The sequence below is a fragment of the Lynx rufus genome, unplaced genomic scaffold (assembly GCF_022079265.1).
Source record: "Lynx rufus isolate CCGP_SWC_20201006 ecotype Redwood Valley unplaced genomic scaffold, mLynRuf1.p SCAF_14, whole genome shotgun sequence".
Taxonomy (NCBI): Eukaryota; Metazoa; Chordata; class Mammalia; order Carnivora; family Felidae; genus Lynx; species Lynx rufus.
Genome location: NW_025814828.1, coordinates 26,294,160 through 26,312,611, shown reverse-complemented (window position 1 = coordinate 26,312,611; position 18,452 = coordinate 26,294,160). Strand labels below are relative to the sequence as shown.

Genomic DNA, 18,452 nt, shown 5'->3' with positions numbered 1-18,452 from the left:
TTGCAAACTAAGCTATTTAGGGGTGCCTGGGTGGCTCAGTTGGTTAAGCTCAGGTCATGATCTCACGGCTTATGAGTTTGAGCCCCGCGTTGGGTTGTGTACTGACAGCTCAGAGCCTGGAGCCTGCTTCGGATTGTGTCCCTCTCTTGTTCTGCCCCTCCGCTGCTCGCATGCGCACGCGCGCTCTCTCTCTCTCTCTCTCTCTCTCTCTCTCTCTCTCTGAAAAATAAACATTAAAAAAAAAAAACAAAACGACAAAAAGTAATTCCCCCCACCCCACCCCACAGGACAGTTTTAAGTGTTTCTTTGTTGATTGTCTGCTAGGAATTCATCGAGAATCTTAAGTTTGTGCTTTGACATTATTCATCATTATTGGAAAATTTTAGCTATATATTGCTTGCGCCCCATACTACCTCTTCTGGATTCCAGTTAACTGTGTTGTGTGGTGGACCTTCTACTGTATCTTCATGTTTCTTACCCTCTCTTCATTCTGAGCTTTTTTCCCACCAATCTATCCTTTGAGGTACTGCCTCCACTGTCTGATTTACTCTCTCACTGACTGTTGAACCTCTTTCTTGAATTCATAATTTTAGTTTTTGTATTTTTCAGTAACTTTTTGCTTCTTTTAAAAATCGATTATGTCACTTACTATGGTTTTTTAGTTGATTACTGAGATTAAATTGTAATTTAAAATTTTGTTTGAAAAAAAAATTTTTCTGTTTGGTAATTCCAGTATCTGGAGTTCCTGTGAATCTCTTTTTGTTGTTTGCTCTTTCTATGGCTTTTGATCCTGCTTTCTTGTCTCCTCAAGTGCTCTGTTGTCTTTAATTGTATGCTGGGCATTGGATTTGAAGAGTTATTTGACAAATTATTTGTGACCAGGGATGATATCTTCCAGAAAGGATTTATTTTTGTGGCATCTGCTTGAGGGAATCCAGGATTACCTAGTCTAATCTCTGTCAAGATTTTTCTGGGCCAACCAGATGACTCAAAGCCAGAGTGCATTCAGTGTATGGACTGACTCATTTCTGGTTCACCCTTACTTCTAAAGTGCTGATCTTCAGGTTCCTAACCTGAAGCTGGGGGGAGGATTTTCCTTTTGTCCCTTAAAGCCTGTCAGGCTGTCCGATGCAGTTTAGCTTCTGGTTTCTTTTGGATTGTTGGGGTCACCTCTCTGAATTTTCTGGTCCTCTAATCCATCTGAAAGCACTATCCTGTTGGCTCTTCAGTCCTTTAAGATAGTCCTTTCTTACATTTTGTGCAGCTCTATTTATAGGTCTTCAGCAGGTTGGTTCAAATCCTCTAATGTGCTGTAACTGAGAGAGGAAGTCCTATTGGCTCTTCATGGCAGAGTACGCTTTGGACGTGTTTCTCTAAGACTTCAGACTCAGCCGCTAGTTCTCTTTAAGTTTTGTTTTACGGAATTGTACTCACTTGGCTAGTTTTGTAGATTTGTGTTAAAAGTTTATATTCTGTGTCTATGCGTGTGTATAAATCTAAATAAAATTATAACAATACTCAGCAGCATTTTAAGTCCCTTCAACCTTAGGCAGTTTCTAGATCCTGACAATGGACAGATTTGTTGTATTTTAAGTTTCAGCTAAAAATAGTGTCTGGAGGGGGGTGCCTGGGTGACTCGGTAGGTTGAGTGTCTGATTTCGGCTCAGGTCACGGTCTCACGGTTCGTGAGTTTGAGTCCCACGTCGGGCGGTGAGCTGACAGCTCAGAGCCTGGAGCCTACTTCCGAGGCTGTGTCTCCCTCTCTCTCTGCCCCTCCCCTGTTCGCGCTCTGTCTTTCCTTTCTCTCTCTGAAAAATAAATAAACATTAAAAATATATATATTTACTTTGAGAGAGAGACAGAGCGTGAGCAGAGGAGGGGCAGAGAGAGAGGGAGACACAGAATCGGAAGCAGGCTCCGGGCCCCGAGCTGTCAGCACGGAACCTGACATGGGGCTCAAACTCAGGGGCCATTGAGGTGTGAGATCGTGACCTGAGCCGAAGTCGGCCGTTTAACCGACTGAGCCACCCAGGTGCCCCTCAAAATAAATATTAAAAAAAAAAAATAGTGTCTGGAGTTACTCTTGGAACATGAAATCCTTCTTAATGGCTATTGGGTGGCACAGTGTCAGCTAATTTTTTCTGTCACGTAAAAGAAAGCTTTCCCAGCCGTGCTTGTACCATCATTACATCTGTCATAGTTGACCTGTTTGTAGGTATAATACATATCTGTCCTTTTGAAATAGGAAACACGGATATATTTCTGCTGAGATTCCTCTTTGCTGTCCTGTGAGAGCTCTCAGACAGCCTTGGGAACGAATGTGGTTCTTTACAGGTGAGAACCATTTTCCTTCTTTGTGTAATTTCTACAGGAGCCTTGTGAGGTGCGATGGTTAGGCAGTTTTAAGCAAAAAAATAGGAAACAAAGCCTAAGGGAAGTTAAGTGACTTGTTGTGGCCTCACACCTGGCTAATGGCATATGTTCTTTGTCTGGGACCACTTGGGCATTTTTTACCTCTTGTGACCAGTTAACACTTGCCTGTGCATACTCACTGATGTCCCAGTTTTGTCATGTTCTGCTTTCTTCTTCCTGTAAAGTAAATGATACAGTGACTTCGTGACTCATGTCCTAAAGATTGGGACAATGGGGAGATTACTCCTTCATAACCCATCCTCAGTAACCCCCCCCCCCCATTTCTAGTTCATGATTCCACTGGCTCTGGAATTGGCCAACTCCTCTGTCCTTTTGAAAAGCTTGCTTTGTCACTAGTCCTTTTTCATCACGTGTACCATCAGTCTCTTTCCCCTGTCTTTAGACGTGCCTCCATTTTTCCAGTTGCAAAAAAGATACCTCTTTTCTTTCCAATACATTTGCCATCCTTGTCATTCATATGGCTAAACTGAAACCCTCTAACTCCCTTACTGGGTATCTTCTGTAAGGCTTCTTTTCCTTCTGTAATCACCCTTGATGAAGATCCTAGCCAAAATCTTGTTTGCTCTGATCATCTGAATCTTTGGGAGAACAAAAAGCTTTTCTGCCTTGGACCCGTTTTGCAGTCAGTGCGTCACCAGAAATATGGCGGTGCTTCTGCTTCTACATGGTGCTTACATTCCACATACCGTGTCCTTGTTACGGTAACTTTGAACAGTTACGTAGGTCTGTGAAGGTCAAATGCCCTTGTTTACTGGGAGTAGTCAGTCAGTATGGTGTTCAGTTACTACGGATTTCAGGGTATGAGGATGTGGCCTCCTCACATTCAGTATTACTCCATTTTCTTTCAAGAACTAGTTACTTTTAATCCCTGAGGATTCTTTTCTCGGAAGTTCATTCATTAGTGTCCCCTCTTGTCCCACTGACAAACCTGTCGTGCTTTAAACTGCTGATAGAACTGCTACCGGTGCTGTTATCTCTTGAATATCCTCATCAGAGTATTGGCATTCTTTCCTTTTCTTTTTTAAATCCTGTATCTTTTCTCTTGTCTGCTTTGGTTATTTTTCTTCAGTAAACTTGCTTTACCTCAACCGGGGTATGGAGTATGTTATTTTTTTACCAGCGCAAGTGGAAGCTTTAAAACAGGGCATGGGTGCCATAGTCTTGCTTCATTGCTTATTGCAGAGCCTTGCATATAATAATTCAATAAGTGCTTAAATTAACATGTTTAATATTATAATCAATTATAAATGTTAATATTGATAATTATAATTACTAACAGGTTATTAAATTGATACTTAAATATAATGGTGTTGGCTTTTTAAGGGTTTTATCTCAGGACTGCCTTAAGAACCCTTGCATTAGTTTTATATCTCTAGCTTCTTATTCTACAATCTCTTTACTAAATAATGAAAATGATCTTTTAAATATTAATTTGAGTTCATTGATGTTTTCTCCTTAAAGGACTCTGTAGTGACTATGAAGTGCTTTTATTTTTACTTTTTTATTTGTGAACATTTCCAAATGTCTCTTTCGCTGAGAATTTATACCACATCCGAGACATTGTTTTATTCCTAAATATGTCTATAAAACGACACGTTGTTCTGTATTACTGCAGTGCAGTAGCATACACAACACACCTGATAAGGATGTCTTTTCTGTTTTTAACTACTTATTTTGAAAGAGAGAGCTTGCACCTGCATGCACTCCTGAGTGGGAGAGGGGCAGAGAGAGAGAAAGAGAGAGAATCCCAAGCTGGCTCGCCTGTTAGTGCATAGCCTGACTCGGGGCTCTATCCCAGGATCTGTGAGAACAGGACCCGAGCTGACACCAAGTCAGATAGATGCTCAGCCGACTGAGCCAGCCAGGTGCCCCAGTAATGATTTCTTAATAGCTCATACCATACTTAGTCCATGTTCAAGTTTCCCCAGTTCCCTAACAAGTGTTTTTGTATAGTTTGATTTGTCAGAGGGCTCAGGTGATAACCTCCTGATCCCTTCGTGAAGCCCCACTTTTTACCTAATTCTTTTACCATCTACCGATTACCATTGCAAGGATTATTTAATTAAAATTTTCAAAAGTGAGGGCTGCCTGGCTGGTTGAGCATGAGACTTTTGATCGTGGGGTCGTGAATTCGAGTTCCACATTGGGGCTAGAGTTTACTTAAAAATAAAATAAGTTACAAAATTGTGATTGTGCGAATTTGCTCGCTTCTGCCATTATTAGCTGAAATCTTTCTCTGGGAGAATTTTTCCCTCATTCACTAGGGCTCCTTGGTTAACCTGCAATATCTAGTCAGTTCTTGAGTTGTTAATATTGCCTGTTGGGGAACTGAAGACTGTTTTCTTCTCCTTTCTTAAAATGAAGTTTAATTAGTGTATAACATTATGTTAGTTTCAGGTGTATAACATTGATTGAGCAATTCTGTACGTTACTCTGTGCTCACTGCAAGTATAGTCACCATCTGTCACCAAAGAACATTATCACAATAGTACTGGTTCTATTCCCTGCATTACTTTTCATTTCAGTGATTTATTTGTTTTACAATTAGAAGATTGCACATCTTAATCCCCTTTGTTTCACCCATTTCCCCACCCACCTCCCTTGTGGCAACCAGCAGTTTGTTCTCTTTATTTAAGAGTGCTTTATTGTTTGTTTTGCTTTTTAGATTCCATATGTAAGTGAAATCCTATGGTATTTGTCTTTCTTGGACTTATTTCACTTAGTAAAATACCTTCTAGGTCCCCATCCATGTTGTCTCAAATGGTAGGATACCTTTTTTTTTTTTTTTTATGTTTGAGTAGTATTCCACACACACACAACATACATACATACATACATACATACATACATACCATATCTTCTCCATTCATTCATCTCTGGATGGACACTTGGGTTGCTTCCATATCTTGGCTATTATAAATCATGCTGCAGTAAACATAAGGGTGCATATCTTTTTGGATTAGTGTTTTCAATTTTCTTTGGGTAAGTGCCTGGTAGTGGAATTACTGTATTGTATACTATTTTTAGTTTTAATTTTTGGGGGGAGACTCCATACCGTTTTCCACAGTGGCTATGCCTGTTTACATTTCCACCAACAGTTCATGAAGTTTCCCTTTTCTCCACATCCTTGCCAGCTTTTGTTATTTCTTGTCTGTCTGTCTGTCTCTCTCTCTCTCTCTCTCTCTCTCTCTCTCTTTTTTTGAGAGCACCTGCGCTCTTTAGCAAGGGAGGGGCAGAGGGAGAGGGAGACTGAGAATCTTATCCAGGCTCCACATCAGCCCGGATCCTGATGTGGAGCTTGATCTCACCACCATGAGGTCATGACCTGACTGACCTGAAATCCAGAGTCAGATGCTTAACTGACTAATCCACCCAGGCACCCCTTGTCTTTTTGATAATAGCCTTTCTGGTAGGTGTGAAATGGTATCTCATTGTTATTTTGATTTGCATTTCCCTGATAATTGAGCATCTTTTCATGTGTCTGTTGGCCATTTGTATGTCATCTTTGGAAAAATGTCCATTTAGGTCTTCTGCCCATTTTTTAATTGGATTATTTGTTTTTTTTTTATAACGTTTGTTTGTTTTTTGAGAGACAGAGCATGAGCGGGGGAGGGGCAGAGGGAGAGGGAGTTACAGATTCCGAAATAGGCTCCAGGCTCTGAGCTGTGAGCACAGAGCCCAGTGTGGGGCTCGAACTCACGAACTGCGAGATCATGACCTGAGCCGAAGTCGGATGTTTGAGCCATCCAGGTGCCTGCCCCTCAGATGGTTTTTTTGGTGTTCAGTTTTAGTTCTTTATGTATTTTGGATATTAGCCCCTTATCAGTTAATATCATTTGCAGATAACTTTTTCCATTCAGTAGGTTGCCTTTTCATTTTCTTGATGCTTTTCTTTTTTGGCAAAAGCTTTTCATTTTGGTGTAGTCCCGGTAGTTTAATTTTGCTTTTGTTTCCCTTGTCTGAGAGACATATCTAGAAACATGTTGCTAAGGCTGATGCCAAAGAAATTACTGCCTATGTTTTCTTCTAGGAGTTTTATATTTTCAGGTCTCACACTTTGGTCTTTAATCCCTTTTGAATTTATTTTGGTGTATGGTGTAAGAAAGAGGTCCAGTGTCACTGTTTTACATGTAGCTGTCCAGTTTTCCCAGTACTGTTTAATTGAAGAGACTGTCCTTTCCCCATCGTATAGCCTCCCTTGTCTCCTTTCTCATACATTAATTGGCTTTTTAAGTGTGGATTTATTTCTGTGCTCTCTGTTTCTTTGATCTATGTGTCTCTTTTTGTACCAGTACTATACTGTTTTGATTACTACATCTTTATAATATATCTTGAAATCTGGGATTGTAATACCCCCAGCTTTGTTCTTTCTCAAGATTGTTTTGGCTATTCAAGGTCTTTTGTGGTTCCATATAGATTTTAGTAGTATTCTAGTTTTGTGAAAAATGCTCTTGGTATTTTCATAGGGATTGCATTGAATGTGGAGAACCCTTTGGGTAGTATGGATATTTTAGCAATGCTAATAATCCATGAGCTAATGATCCATGAGCATGAAGTATCCTTCCATTTGTGTCATCTTGAGTTTCTTTCATCGGTGTTTTAGAGTGTTCAGAGTACAGATTTTTCACCTTCTTGGTTAGGTTTGTTCCTAGGTATTTTATTCTCTCTGATGCAATTGTTAATGGAATTGTTTTCTTAATTTCTCTTTCTGCTACTTTATTATTAGTGTAGAGAAATGCAACAGATTTCTGTGTACTTTATACACTGCAGTTTATTAAGTTCGTTTATCAATTCTATTTTTTTTTTGGTGGAGTCTTTAGGGTTTTCTCTATATAGCACTATGTCATCTGCAAATCGTGAGTTTTACTTCTTCCCTACCAATTTGTTGCCTTTTTTTTTTTTTTTTTCCTTGTCTGGTTGCTCTGACTAGGGCTTCCAGTTCTATGTTGAGCAAAAGTGTTCAGTATGGACATCCTTGTCTTATTTCTGATCTTAGAGGGAAAGCTCTCACTTTTTTTACCACTCACTATGCTGTTGTGGGCTTTTCATATACGGTCTTTATTATGTTGAGGTATGTTCTCTTTAAACCTACTTTGTTGGGAGTTTTATTGTGAATGGATGTTGTACTCTGTCACATGCTTTTTTTTTTGTATCTCTTGACGTGATCATAAAGATTTTTATTCTTTCTCTTGATACTGTGATGTATCACATTAAATTGTGAATATTGTACCATCCTTGCATTCCTGGAATATGATTTTTTTTTTTTTTTTTTAGTGTAATGTTGACCTTGGTTTGCTCATACTTTGTTAAGGATTTTTGCATCTTTTTGCTCTTGAGAGAGGGTGCAACTGAGTGAGGGGCAGAGATGTACTGGTGTTTTGTTCCAGATTTTTTCTTGTAATTGATTTCTGGTTTCATATTATTTTGGTCAGAAGAGATAGTTGATGTGTTTTCACTTTTCTTGAATTTACTAAGACTTGTTTTATGGCCTAACGTGATTTATTCTGGAAAACGTTCCGTGTGCACTTGAAAAGACTGTATTTCATTGTTTTTGGATAGAATGTTCTGTATATCTGTTAGGTCCATCTGGTTTAATGTGTCATTTAAAGCCACTCTCCTTTTAATTTTCTGTCTGAATGATCTGTCCATTGATGTATGTGGGTATTAAACTCCCCCACTGTTATTGTATTACTGTTAGTTTCTACTTTTGTGTCTGTTAATAATTGGTTTACATATTTTGGTGTTTCTGTGTTGGGTGCATAGATATGTACAATTGTTATATCATCTTGTATTGTTCTCTTTATCTTTATGTAGTGTCTTTCTTTGTCTTTTGCTACAGTCTTTGTTTTAAAATCTGTTTTGTCTGGTATAGGTATTGCTACCCTGGCTCTTCTTTTCACTTCTATTTGTATGATAGATGCTTTTCCATTCTTTCACTTTTATTCTGCATGTGCCTTTAGTTCTGAAGTTAGTCTCTTGTAAGACCATATGTGGATGGTCTTGTTCTTTGCTTTATTTTTTAAACACGTTTTATTTATTTTTGAGAGAGAGAGAGAGAGAGGGAGAGAGAGAGAGAGAGAGAGAGAGAGAGAGACAATGAGTGGGGGGAGGGGCAGAGAGAGCCGGGGACAGAGGATCCAAAGGGAGCTCTGCACTGACAGCAGAGAGCCTGATGTGGAGCTTAAACTCATGAAATGTGAGATCATGGCCTGAGCTGAAGTCGGAGGTGCAGCTGACTAAGCCGCTCAGGTGCTTCTGGTCTTGTTGTTTTTTTTTTTATTCAAGTTACCCTATATCTTTTTTTTTTTCTTTTGCCAGAATGCAGAACTTGATCATTCACTGTTTTCAACAACAAAAAAAACACAAGTGGATGCACTTAGAAACATGGATAGCATCTCCCTCACTGGCAGGCAGGTTGGGGAAGGTAGGCAGGAACGGTAGGCCTAGGGTATTCTTTGCCCAGCTGAAGTGGAACCCCAGGGAAAGGGTCAGGTTCCCTCCATGCAGGTGTGGACCCTGAGACTTTCTCATTCAGGGAAACCCAGGACAGCAGGTGATGTAGCAAGCTGAGCAGCCAGGGGGCCGGGCCTGGGGGAAGGTGGCTAGAGTAGTCCTTTGCTGACATCACCGGGAGAGCGTCATGGGCTGAGGGTTCTGCAGATAGGACATCACCGTGGCAGAGATGGGACAGCATGGCTGCTCATCATCCGTGCACTGTCCTCAGAGCTCTAGGCGTTGGCCACGCCGATGAAGGGGCGGAAGACGGTGATCCAGGCGTACCACTGCACCTTGGGCACGAGGCTGCACGTGCTGAAGATAATGCCGAACAGGTTCATGTAGGCCGGCGTCAGGTCGTCCAAGGCCAGGTTACACTGGCTCTGTGGGGGCTTGTACCCCGGCACTTTGTTCAGCCCCTGTGAGTCTAGCATCCTGTTAGTAGATACCCACCCTGTATCTTTTTATTGGAGCTTTAGTCCATTTACATTTAAAGTAATTATTGATCGGTATGTATTGTTTCCTCTGTATCTAAGACTATTTATTATTTCACTGAGGCTTATGATCAAATACTTTTTTTTCTGTATTTTTGAATGATGTGTGATTTTGTGAGTTGGGTTATGGAAAGGGCCTCCCAGTCTTCAGTGAGCATTTTGAATTCTATTGAGAAGATAGAGCAGGTGACAAAAAGCCATATACCCCCTTTGCTGTTGGGCTTTGCAGTGTGGGTGTGGTGCTCCTTTGGGGCTTTGGAAATTTAAAAAATGCCTTTACTTTACCAGAGAGTAAATTAGATTCAGTATGGAGTCATTTAAATTTTAAGACCTCTGGCTCTTAAAGAGCCTGAAACTCATTACATTTTAATGACTAGTATAAATGGGGAGCTGCAGGGACCCCCGATAGTTTGCCGGGGATGCAAGTAAAGTTCCTGTTGCTTGCTTTTTAAAAAAATTTTAAATTTTTTAAATTTAATGTTATTTGTTTTGAGTGAGTGAGTGAGAGAGGGAGAAGGAGAGAGAGAGAGAGAGAGAGAGAGAGAGAGAATGAGAGAGAATCCCAAGCAGACTCCTCGCTGTCAGCACAGGGCCTGATGCAGGGCTCGAAATCATGAACTGTGAGATCATGACCTGAGTTGTAACCAAGAGCCAGCCGCTTAAGTGCCTGAGCTCCCCAGGCGTCCCCCAGCCTCGCTAGCTTTCTGTGAAGACGGAAACCTCAGAGGAGCCGTGGCTGTCCTCCCTGCTGTTGCTGGCTCTCCCTTAGGCACTAGACGTGACTTAGTGGGAAGAGGGGCAGGGTGGCTGATGCAGTCAGGTGAACTTTCTGTTGGTATTGATTGAATGTAAACGTATTCCCTGAAATTTCAGGCAGTAAAGGAGTACAAACACTGCTTTCTGTTTCGTGACCTTTGATTTATCTACTATCATTTGCTCAGGCTGTCTTTAAACATTTTATAATTGAAACCTCTTTGGTCTTCAGTTTTTTCAGGGTAGTGTCTGCAGCCTTTTCTCAGGCGTTTCACCGTGAATTGTTGTGTGTCAAACTGGACAAGGCATCTTAGTTGAAGTTTCAGCAATCGAAAAATGAGAGGTAAGGAGTGTATATGTATCTTCATTTCGGTAGTTACTAGGGCCAAAAACCATTCCGAAATCTAATCTGTACTGCTGTTAACATGTATTTACCCCATGCCCTCCCTCTCACCGCTTTAGGCATGGAAGAGCAAGGATGGAAAAATAAAAGATGGCCGGGAAACTTGATGTGTTCGGATTTGGGCCCTAAATCAGGCCCCCGAGAAGGTCTTTATACATGTAATTTGTTACTAGAAAGCTCATCAGCAAAGGGAAGGGTAACTTAGCATATGGTTTTGAACTAAAGGGGCAAATCCCACCCAGGTCCCAGACCCTCGGTGACTGTGGCTGGAGCCGGTGGAGTTTCAAAGACCTGCCCTGCGGAGTAATTGAGTGTGCTGTGTGCACATGCCCATCTTCCACCTGCCTAGCTTTTGTGGTAATTGTTCTTTTCGGTCCATGCTCAATAACAAGAGTTGTGGAGGTGATAAATCTCCTATAATGAACATGTACGGGTATAATTTTTTATATGGTTTTGTAGTTCTTTGAGCCACTGGTAGATCCGTTTCAAGAAAGACTGAATAGTAATATCAGCTTTGATTTCCACCTAGTTTTTCCACATGACAGAAACTTTGCCACTCTTACAAAACATCTCTTTCCTAGTATAATAACATGTGTGGCTGTGTGTGTGAATTAAACGCCGGCCAAGATGTTGTGAGGCCGGTTGTGTGATTTTAGCTTTTTAGCAAGTTTTTAAAATCCCTGCAGCTTTCAGTCATCTTCTGTAAAACAAGGACATTATACTGAGGCTGGATTCAGGGTTTCTCACCTTTGGCACTATTGACGTTTGAGGCCAGGTAATTTGTTGTCGGGGGCTGTCTGTGGCCTGTAGGATGGTGAGCAGTATCCTTGGCTTCTGCCTACAAAATGCCAGAAGCGTCCCTCCCCAGGATGACAACTTAAATTGTCTCCGCACATTTCCAAATGTGCCTTTTGGGGCAAAAGCATCCCCAGTTGGGAACCACTGGGTTACGTGACATCTAGAGTTCCTTCCAACTTTATATTTCTATTGTTTTTATTTCAAAAAAATCCTATTCTTTGCAACCTAGTTTAAATGTCATCTCTTCCATGAAGCTTTTTCCTTGTCTTACCTTGTTTCTTTATATGACTTAACCCCTCTCCTATAACTGTCACTGTGTTTCTTTGAGGGCATCGGTCTTTTGTACCTCTAACCTGACTGCCCAGATCTTGTTAAATGAATGAACAGTGGATTCGGGAGGATCATCAGGTTTGACATTGTTAAAGAAATGATTATAAACGATATTTTTGTTCATCTTTCATACCCTTCCAGTATGAAGTTCCCACGGTTTGTGATCTTGAATTTCTGGGTTTAGGGAACGGGTTACTTTTTTTTTTTTTTTTTTTTAATGTTTGTTTATTTTTGAGAGAGAGAGATAGCACGAGTGGGGGAGGGGCAGAAAGTGCAAAGGAATCACAGAATCTGAAATAGGTTCCAGGCTTCGAGCTGTCAGCACAGAGCCTGACTCAGGGCTCACACTCGGGAAGGGCTAGATCATGACCTGAGCCGAATTCGGACACTCAACCGACTTACCACCCAGGTGCCCCAGGAAACTGATTACTTTTTTTAATCTTTTTTTTTTAATGTTTATTTATTGATTTTGAGAGAGAGAGTGTGTGCGTGCTCTTGCAGGGAAGGGGCTGGGGGTGGGAGGGGGAGAGAGAAAGAGAAAGAGAATGCATCCCGAGCAGGCTCGCCTCTGTCAACACAGGGCCAAGAAGGGGCTCAATCCCATGAACCCGAGCTGAGATCAAGAGTCGGATGCGTAACCGACTGAGCCGCCCGGGCTCACCTTTTAAAAATCTTTTTAGGAGGCAGGAACCCTCCAGTAGTACGTGAGGGAGCCACACAGAACCCATTGAGGCTGCATTTGAGAAAGACAAAGTCACACAGAAATTAGTAACATCAAGAGTTGTTTCAGCTTTCATATGCACACGTGTCTCAACTCCACGCCGAGTTGCTGCCATCTCTTCTCCCTCTCCCTCTCTGCTCTACCCCGCTGGTGTGTGCATGTGCTTTCAAAATAAACCTTTAAAACATTAAGAAAATCGTCATCTGTTGAGATAAAAGTAAAATAGAAAGGTAGTAAATGTTTGTTGTTTTTTTTACGTAGCCTAGAATACCTCACCATGTTCTAAGTATTTCTCATAACAACCCACAGTGGGGGTGGGGGGGAGGAAAACAACACAACACATTTTAATCATGATCTAATAATACATACCTACACCTCATACAAGACTTTTGAATCCAGATTTACCATTACTGTGTATCAAGCACTCTGCTATTTTCTGTGACTTTTTTTTTCTTTCATACTTACCATCACCCAATGAATGTATTATACGTTTCACTAATAGGCCACAACCTACCTTTTGAAAAAGTGTGCTAAGTAATCTGTTTAAGTTACAAAATGTGGAGATGATCTGCCTCTGGCATGTGTTACTAGTCACTTGTCCTGTCTCTCTTTTTAAATAATGTTATTTGAGACTAAAGACCTTGGAGGGAGGGCCGGCGGGCCGAGAGAGTGGCACCTGGCTCTGGCCCTGAGCCCAAGCCCGTGGGACGGGAGGCGGCCCAGCTGTGGCCTCGGTCTCTGCTCCAGCCCCACCAGCAGGGCTGGTGGGACCCTGCAGGCTAAGACCTGGAGCTGGGCCAAGGATGACCTCACGAAGGTGATGGTGACCGTAGAGAAAGTCTGGAGATGGGAGGAGTGCTGGGTCAACTGTAGGCCACACTTCCCTTTGTATCTTCAAGTTGGGTGCCAGTGGTGGATCTCCAGGAGGGGGAGCGACAGAGGGCAGGTGGTGGGGACAGAGAGATTCTGAGCCCTGGAGTGGCGGGGTAGGGGCGCTAGTCCCTTAGGGTGGCCCCCTCATCCTGCTGGGTCTCAGTGATGAAAACAGTAACCACAGTTTCCATTCGGAGACCTCCCTGCAAAAGGGCACTGAGTCTAGCCCATGGGACACCCACCAGCCCAGCCTCCCCGTGGCTCCTGCCCCACCACTTGAAGCGGCCCCAGAGCATGCTCAGCCCCCATGGCTGTGCCAAGAGACAGATCCTGGGGGCCTAACTGCAGGCGGCACTCTTGCACTCCCATTGCTGACCAAGGAGGATCCTGTTCCAGAATTGCTAGAGCCTGAACAACCCCCCTGCCCCCCGCCAGCTTACCCTGTCTTTGAGTCAGTGCCACCTGTCTCCAGGGCAGCCCTGGGTGACACAGACGCTCACAGGGCATCCCCTACCCCAAGCACATCTGCCCAAATGCCCCCAAACCCTGAGAAGCTGGCCTGTCCTATCGACCAGGAGCCCTTTGGCTTTTTACAAATAAAGACCTCTTTGTTTAAAAAACCGAAAACAAAAAATTTAAAACACCTCAACCAGAGCAAATTAGATTTCCAATTAATTTAAAATCCTGTATTTAATCATTTACACTATTTAGTGTGCATAAGGCACTGTAACTAAAAGAGCATGTTTGATTTTTCTTCTCAAGATTTACAGTGCTGAACCCTAGAGGACGATGAAAAGTTAACACACGTTATTTCAGGTGCAGATAGGGGTGATGCACACTCAACTTGTTGGGCATTTAGGAAGGGGAGAGAGCTATGGTGATTAAGGTTGAGAAAGTTCACGTGAATGTGGGGTGGATTTTGTGTTCTATCAGGTTTGAAAAAGCCATTACATATGGAAGAAGCAGCATTCATGTAGATGCCTGGGATTTCTGCTCCTACTTGAAGTTCATTTTTGGGGTAATGTTTAAGATAAAGGAATTGAGAAATTAAAAAACAAGAAAAATGTGGTTACATTAATTTTTTTTTTTTTTTTGAGAGACAGAGCACGAGTGGGTGAGGGGCAGAGAGAGAGGGAGACACAGAATCCGAGGCAGGCTTCAGGCTCTGAGCTGTCAGCACAGAGCCCGACATGGGGCTCGAACCCACGAACCATGAGATCATGACCTGAGCTGAAGTCGGATACTTAACCCACTGAGCCACCCAGGTGCCCCAGAAGAATATGGTTAAGTTCTAAAAATATACAGTATAAACAGGGTGTGTTATTTTAGCTCTCCTGTGGTCATAAAATGAGGTTCAGTCAGGAGATTAAGTAGAGACTTGTATCCATGATACCTCTTATAGAACCCAGTGTTTACCCCCAAATGGTAAAGTTAACATTGGATTATCAGGTTTACTGGGATGAAGATACAGTAGCTCCCCTTTTATCCACAGGGAGCATGTTCCAAGTCCCCCAATGGATGCTTGAAACCATGGATAGTACCGAACTCTATGTAAATTATGGTTTTTTCTGTACATATCTATGATAAAGTTTATGAAGTAGACACAGGAAGAGATTAGCTATAATAAATGAGAACATTTATGACAATGTACCATAATAAAAGTTATGTGAATGTGGCATCTTAAAATATTTGATTGTATTCATCCCTATTTTTGTGATGATGTGAGATGATTAAATGCCTACGTGATGAGCTATGGTGAGATGAAAGGCGTAGACGTTGTGACATAGTGTTAGGCTGCTGTTGACCTTCTCATGGTAAGTTGGAAGGTGAATCATCTGCTTCTGGACTGCAGTTGACCATGGGTAACTGAAACCACAGGAAATGAAACCATGTGTCAGAGGGGACTACTGTAGTTTCTGAATGATGGGGAGAGAGAATGCTCATCTGTCAAAAGAAGCCTGTAAGGTTACTCTTCTTTGTATAAATTGCCCTTTGGGGAACAGAAATAGTTTCTATTTTAGTCCACATTAAAAAAAATTGTTTAAAGTTTATTTGTGGTGAGGGAGAGAGAGCAGAGGAAGGTGGGGAGGGAGGGAGAGAGAATTTGAAGCAGGCTCTGCACTGTCAGCTCAGAGCCTGACCCGGGACTCAAACTCAAAAACCGTGAGATCGTGACCTGAGCTGAGATCAAGAGTTGGACGCTCAACCGACTGAGCCACTCAGGCGCCCCTGTAGTCCACATATTTTATGAAGGTATTTACTATTTTGACCATACAGTTTAAAGTTTCATACATAGCTTGTGAGGTCTGGGCTTCCTCCTATCTTCTGTGATGAATGGGGGGTCAGGATGGTAAGTCACAACCAGGCGTGCTACAAAAGCCTTAAGAAAACAAGTGGTGGATTATTTTCTTGTGTTCCTGAACTGCTGCTCTCTTGGAATAACGTAGAATTAATGTGGGAGAGATTTGTGACCTGACAAAAAGGACAGTGATTCAGCCTGTGAGGATACTTGGGAGAGAACCACCTGGCTTCAGAGTGTGGTCTGGCATCCCGTCTGCTGTCACCTTAAGGCCCCAGAAGTCTGTGGGGTTCTGTCGTTTTTCCATACTGAGTTGGGAAGTCAGCACAAGGATAACTATCTCCTCGTTTCGTCACCTTTACAGACTACTGAAAAGAAGGTGCTTTTCGAGCTGGAGATGTGAATAAGACTGCCGTGCCAGAGCTTATAAATCATCTTCAGGTAAATTTTGTTTAATTAAGTAGATTTTTTGTTTTGTACAGTTTTAATTTTACAGAAAAACGGAGACGGTAATCCACAGAGTTCCTGTCTACTCAGCACCCGGTTTCTTCTAATTAATGAATAGATTACATTAGCAACGGTACATCTATTACAGTTAATTAACCAATATTGAAACATTGTTATTAACTCCACAGTTTATTCAGATTTCTCTGGTTTTTATCTAATGTGTTTTTTCTGTTTTAGGGTCCCCGCCCCCCCCGGGACACCACATCACGTGTGGTCACCATGTCTCCTTAGGCTCCCCTTGCTGTGACAGTTTCTCAGACTTTCACTGTTTTGATGACCTTGTCAGTTTTGAAGAGAACCGATCAGGTATTTTGTAGAATATCTTTTAGTCAGGATTTGTCTCCTGTTCTTCTCATTATTTAGATTGGTGTTGTGGGTTTGGGGGAGGAAGACCACAGAGGTAAAGTGCCATTCTTCTATTCTTAGCACATCAGGAGTGTCTGCTTCAACATGATTTGTCACTGTTCATGTTCACTTTGGTCACCTGGCTAAGGTTTATGTCAGGGTTCTCCACTGTAGTGTTACTTTTCTTTCTTTTTTTTAAATTCTTTCCCGCACTGTGTTGTTTGGAACAAAGTCACCGTGTGGTCCCCGCTTGAGTGGGAAGTTATGGTCCATCTCCTGAGGGTGTTCTACGTAAATTATTGGGAAGTCTTCTGCATGGAAGATTGTCCCCTCTCCCCCATTTAGTTGTTCATTTAGTCACTTATTTATATCAGTATGGGTTCATGGATAATTATTTTATACTTTGGATCATAATCCATTACTACTTTATTTTGTTGTTTAACTTTTTCTAGCTTTGGCCATTGATGAACTCTTTTGGATGGTCCCTGTGTCACTTTAACATGCCTCCACAGTGATGGGGGGGGAGGGGTTGTGTCTTTTGAGCACTTCATAAGTTTCTACCATTATAACATACTCCGGGCTTATCCTGTGTATCTCCCTTCCAGTCCTAGAATCAGCCATTTCTCCACAAAGCCCTGGTTCCTTTTATTAGAGAATGCTATTAGAAATCGAGATCTGATGGGGCGCCTGGGTGGCTCAGTTGGTTGAGTGACTGACTTCAGCTCAGGTCATGACCTCATGGTGTGTGAGTTCGAGCCCCACATCGGGCTCTGTGCTGACAGCTCGGAGCCTGGAGGCTGCTTCGGATTGTCTCTCCCTCTCTGCCCCTCCCCCGCTAGCTCGCACGTGCTTCTGTCTCTCTCTCTGAAAGAACAAATAAACATTAAAAAAAAATAAAGATCTGAGTACTAGATGTGCTCATTGCCTTTTCAGGGTGTTGGTGCTTCTGGACTCTGCTAGCTGAAATCCCATGTATAGACTATATATTTATGCATGTCTATAAACGTTTCTTTATGTCTGTTTTTATATATCTGTGTTAGTATTAAGCTGTTAAGCTAAACATGAGTTGCTACTGATGTCTCCAACCTAATCCATTACTACATGGATCATACTAGTCTTCTCCTGTTGCTTGTCTGTGACCTCCCACTTCTAACAGTAAGACCTGGCTCCCAACGTTCACCATCCATGTTCTTAATTGTTCTCTCCTAGTATACGTGTATAGATGTATATCAGTTTTGTTAACCTCTACCCCCATAAGAAACAACTTTATCAACTAGAGTACAGTGCTTATGTATAGTTCCTCTTGCCTTGACTTTACTCTTAGAGGTGCCACTCATTTCCAACGCTATTTAGGTCAGCACCTTTCCCCTCTACCACCTGCAGTGATATTGTTTCATACATTTGTAATACAATTAGGTTACATCATATGGTCTCTGTTCCTTCCTGGGATCCCTTGACCTCTTTTAAAATTTGCATGCTTTAAGGTTCACTCTTTGTGTTATCAGGTTCTGTGGGTTTTGACAAGTGCATAAATGTCATGTATCTACCATTAGAGTATTATACAGAATAATTTCACCACCCTTAAAATTGTCTCTGCTTCGCTTGTGAACCCTTCCTCCCCACAGACCTCTGGCATTCACTGATCTTTTTACTGACTCTGTAGTTTTGTCTTTTCCAGAATGTTCTTGAGATATTTTTAAAGTCATTTTATGAAGGAAATCTCTGATTTTTCTAACCTAGATACTGTTTTTTTTTTTTTTTTCCTATAACCAACTCAGTATTCCTAAACGAACAAAATATTTCTAATAAGAATCAAGGCTTTCTCATTTCTTTTTTCATATACCACTGCGTAACATCATTTCATTTTAGTTTTTAATATCCTACTTCTTTGGGGCACTTGGCTGTCTTAGTTGGTGGAGAGTGCGGTTCTTGATTTTGGGATCATGAGTTCAGGCCCCATGTTGGGCGTTTGGCTTACTTAAAAAAACAAATAATTATACC

At 41.8% G+C, this 18,452-nt stretch overlaps 1 protein-coding gene and 2 pseudogenes across 7 annotated transcripts in view; 2 read left to right on the top strand and 1 right to left on the bottom strand.

Annotated features, from left to right (window-relative positions):
* TAB3 (TGF-beta activated kinase 1 (MAP3K7) binding protein 3) overlaps positions 1 to 18,452 on the top strand; it is an 87,896-nt gene that overhangs the window by 19,246 nt on the left and 50,198 nt on the right. For 6 of the 7 annotated variants that reach the window (XR_006961439.1, XR_006961438.1, XM_047076048.1 and 3 more), the window contains exons 2-4: positions 10,408 to 10,518; positions 15,964 to 16,040; positions 16,284 to 16,412. The gene's annotated coding sequence lies outside the window, so the exon portion shown is untranslated. Of the gene's footprint in view, positions 1 to 2,318; positions 2,335 to 10,407; positions 10,519 to 15,963; positions 16,041 to 16,283; positions 16,413 to 18,452 lie in introns of those variants that run through there. The other variant, XM_047076045.1, reaches the window with a different exon arrangement.
* LOC124509218 (PAT complex subunit Asterix-like) lies at positions 9,058 to 10,571 on the bottom strand (annotated as a pseudogene).
* LOC124509217 (B-cell CLL/lymphoma 7 protein family member C-like) lies at positions 13,047 to 14,402 on the top strand (annotated as a pseudogene).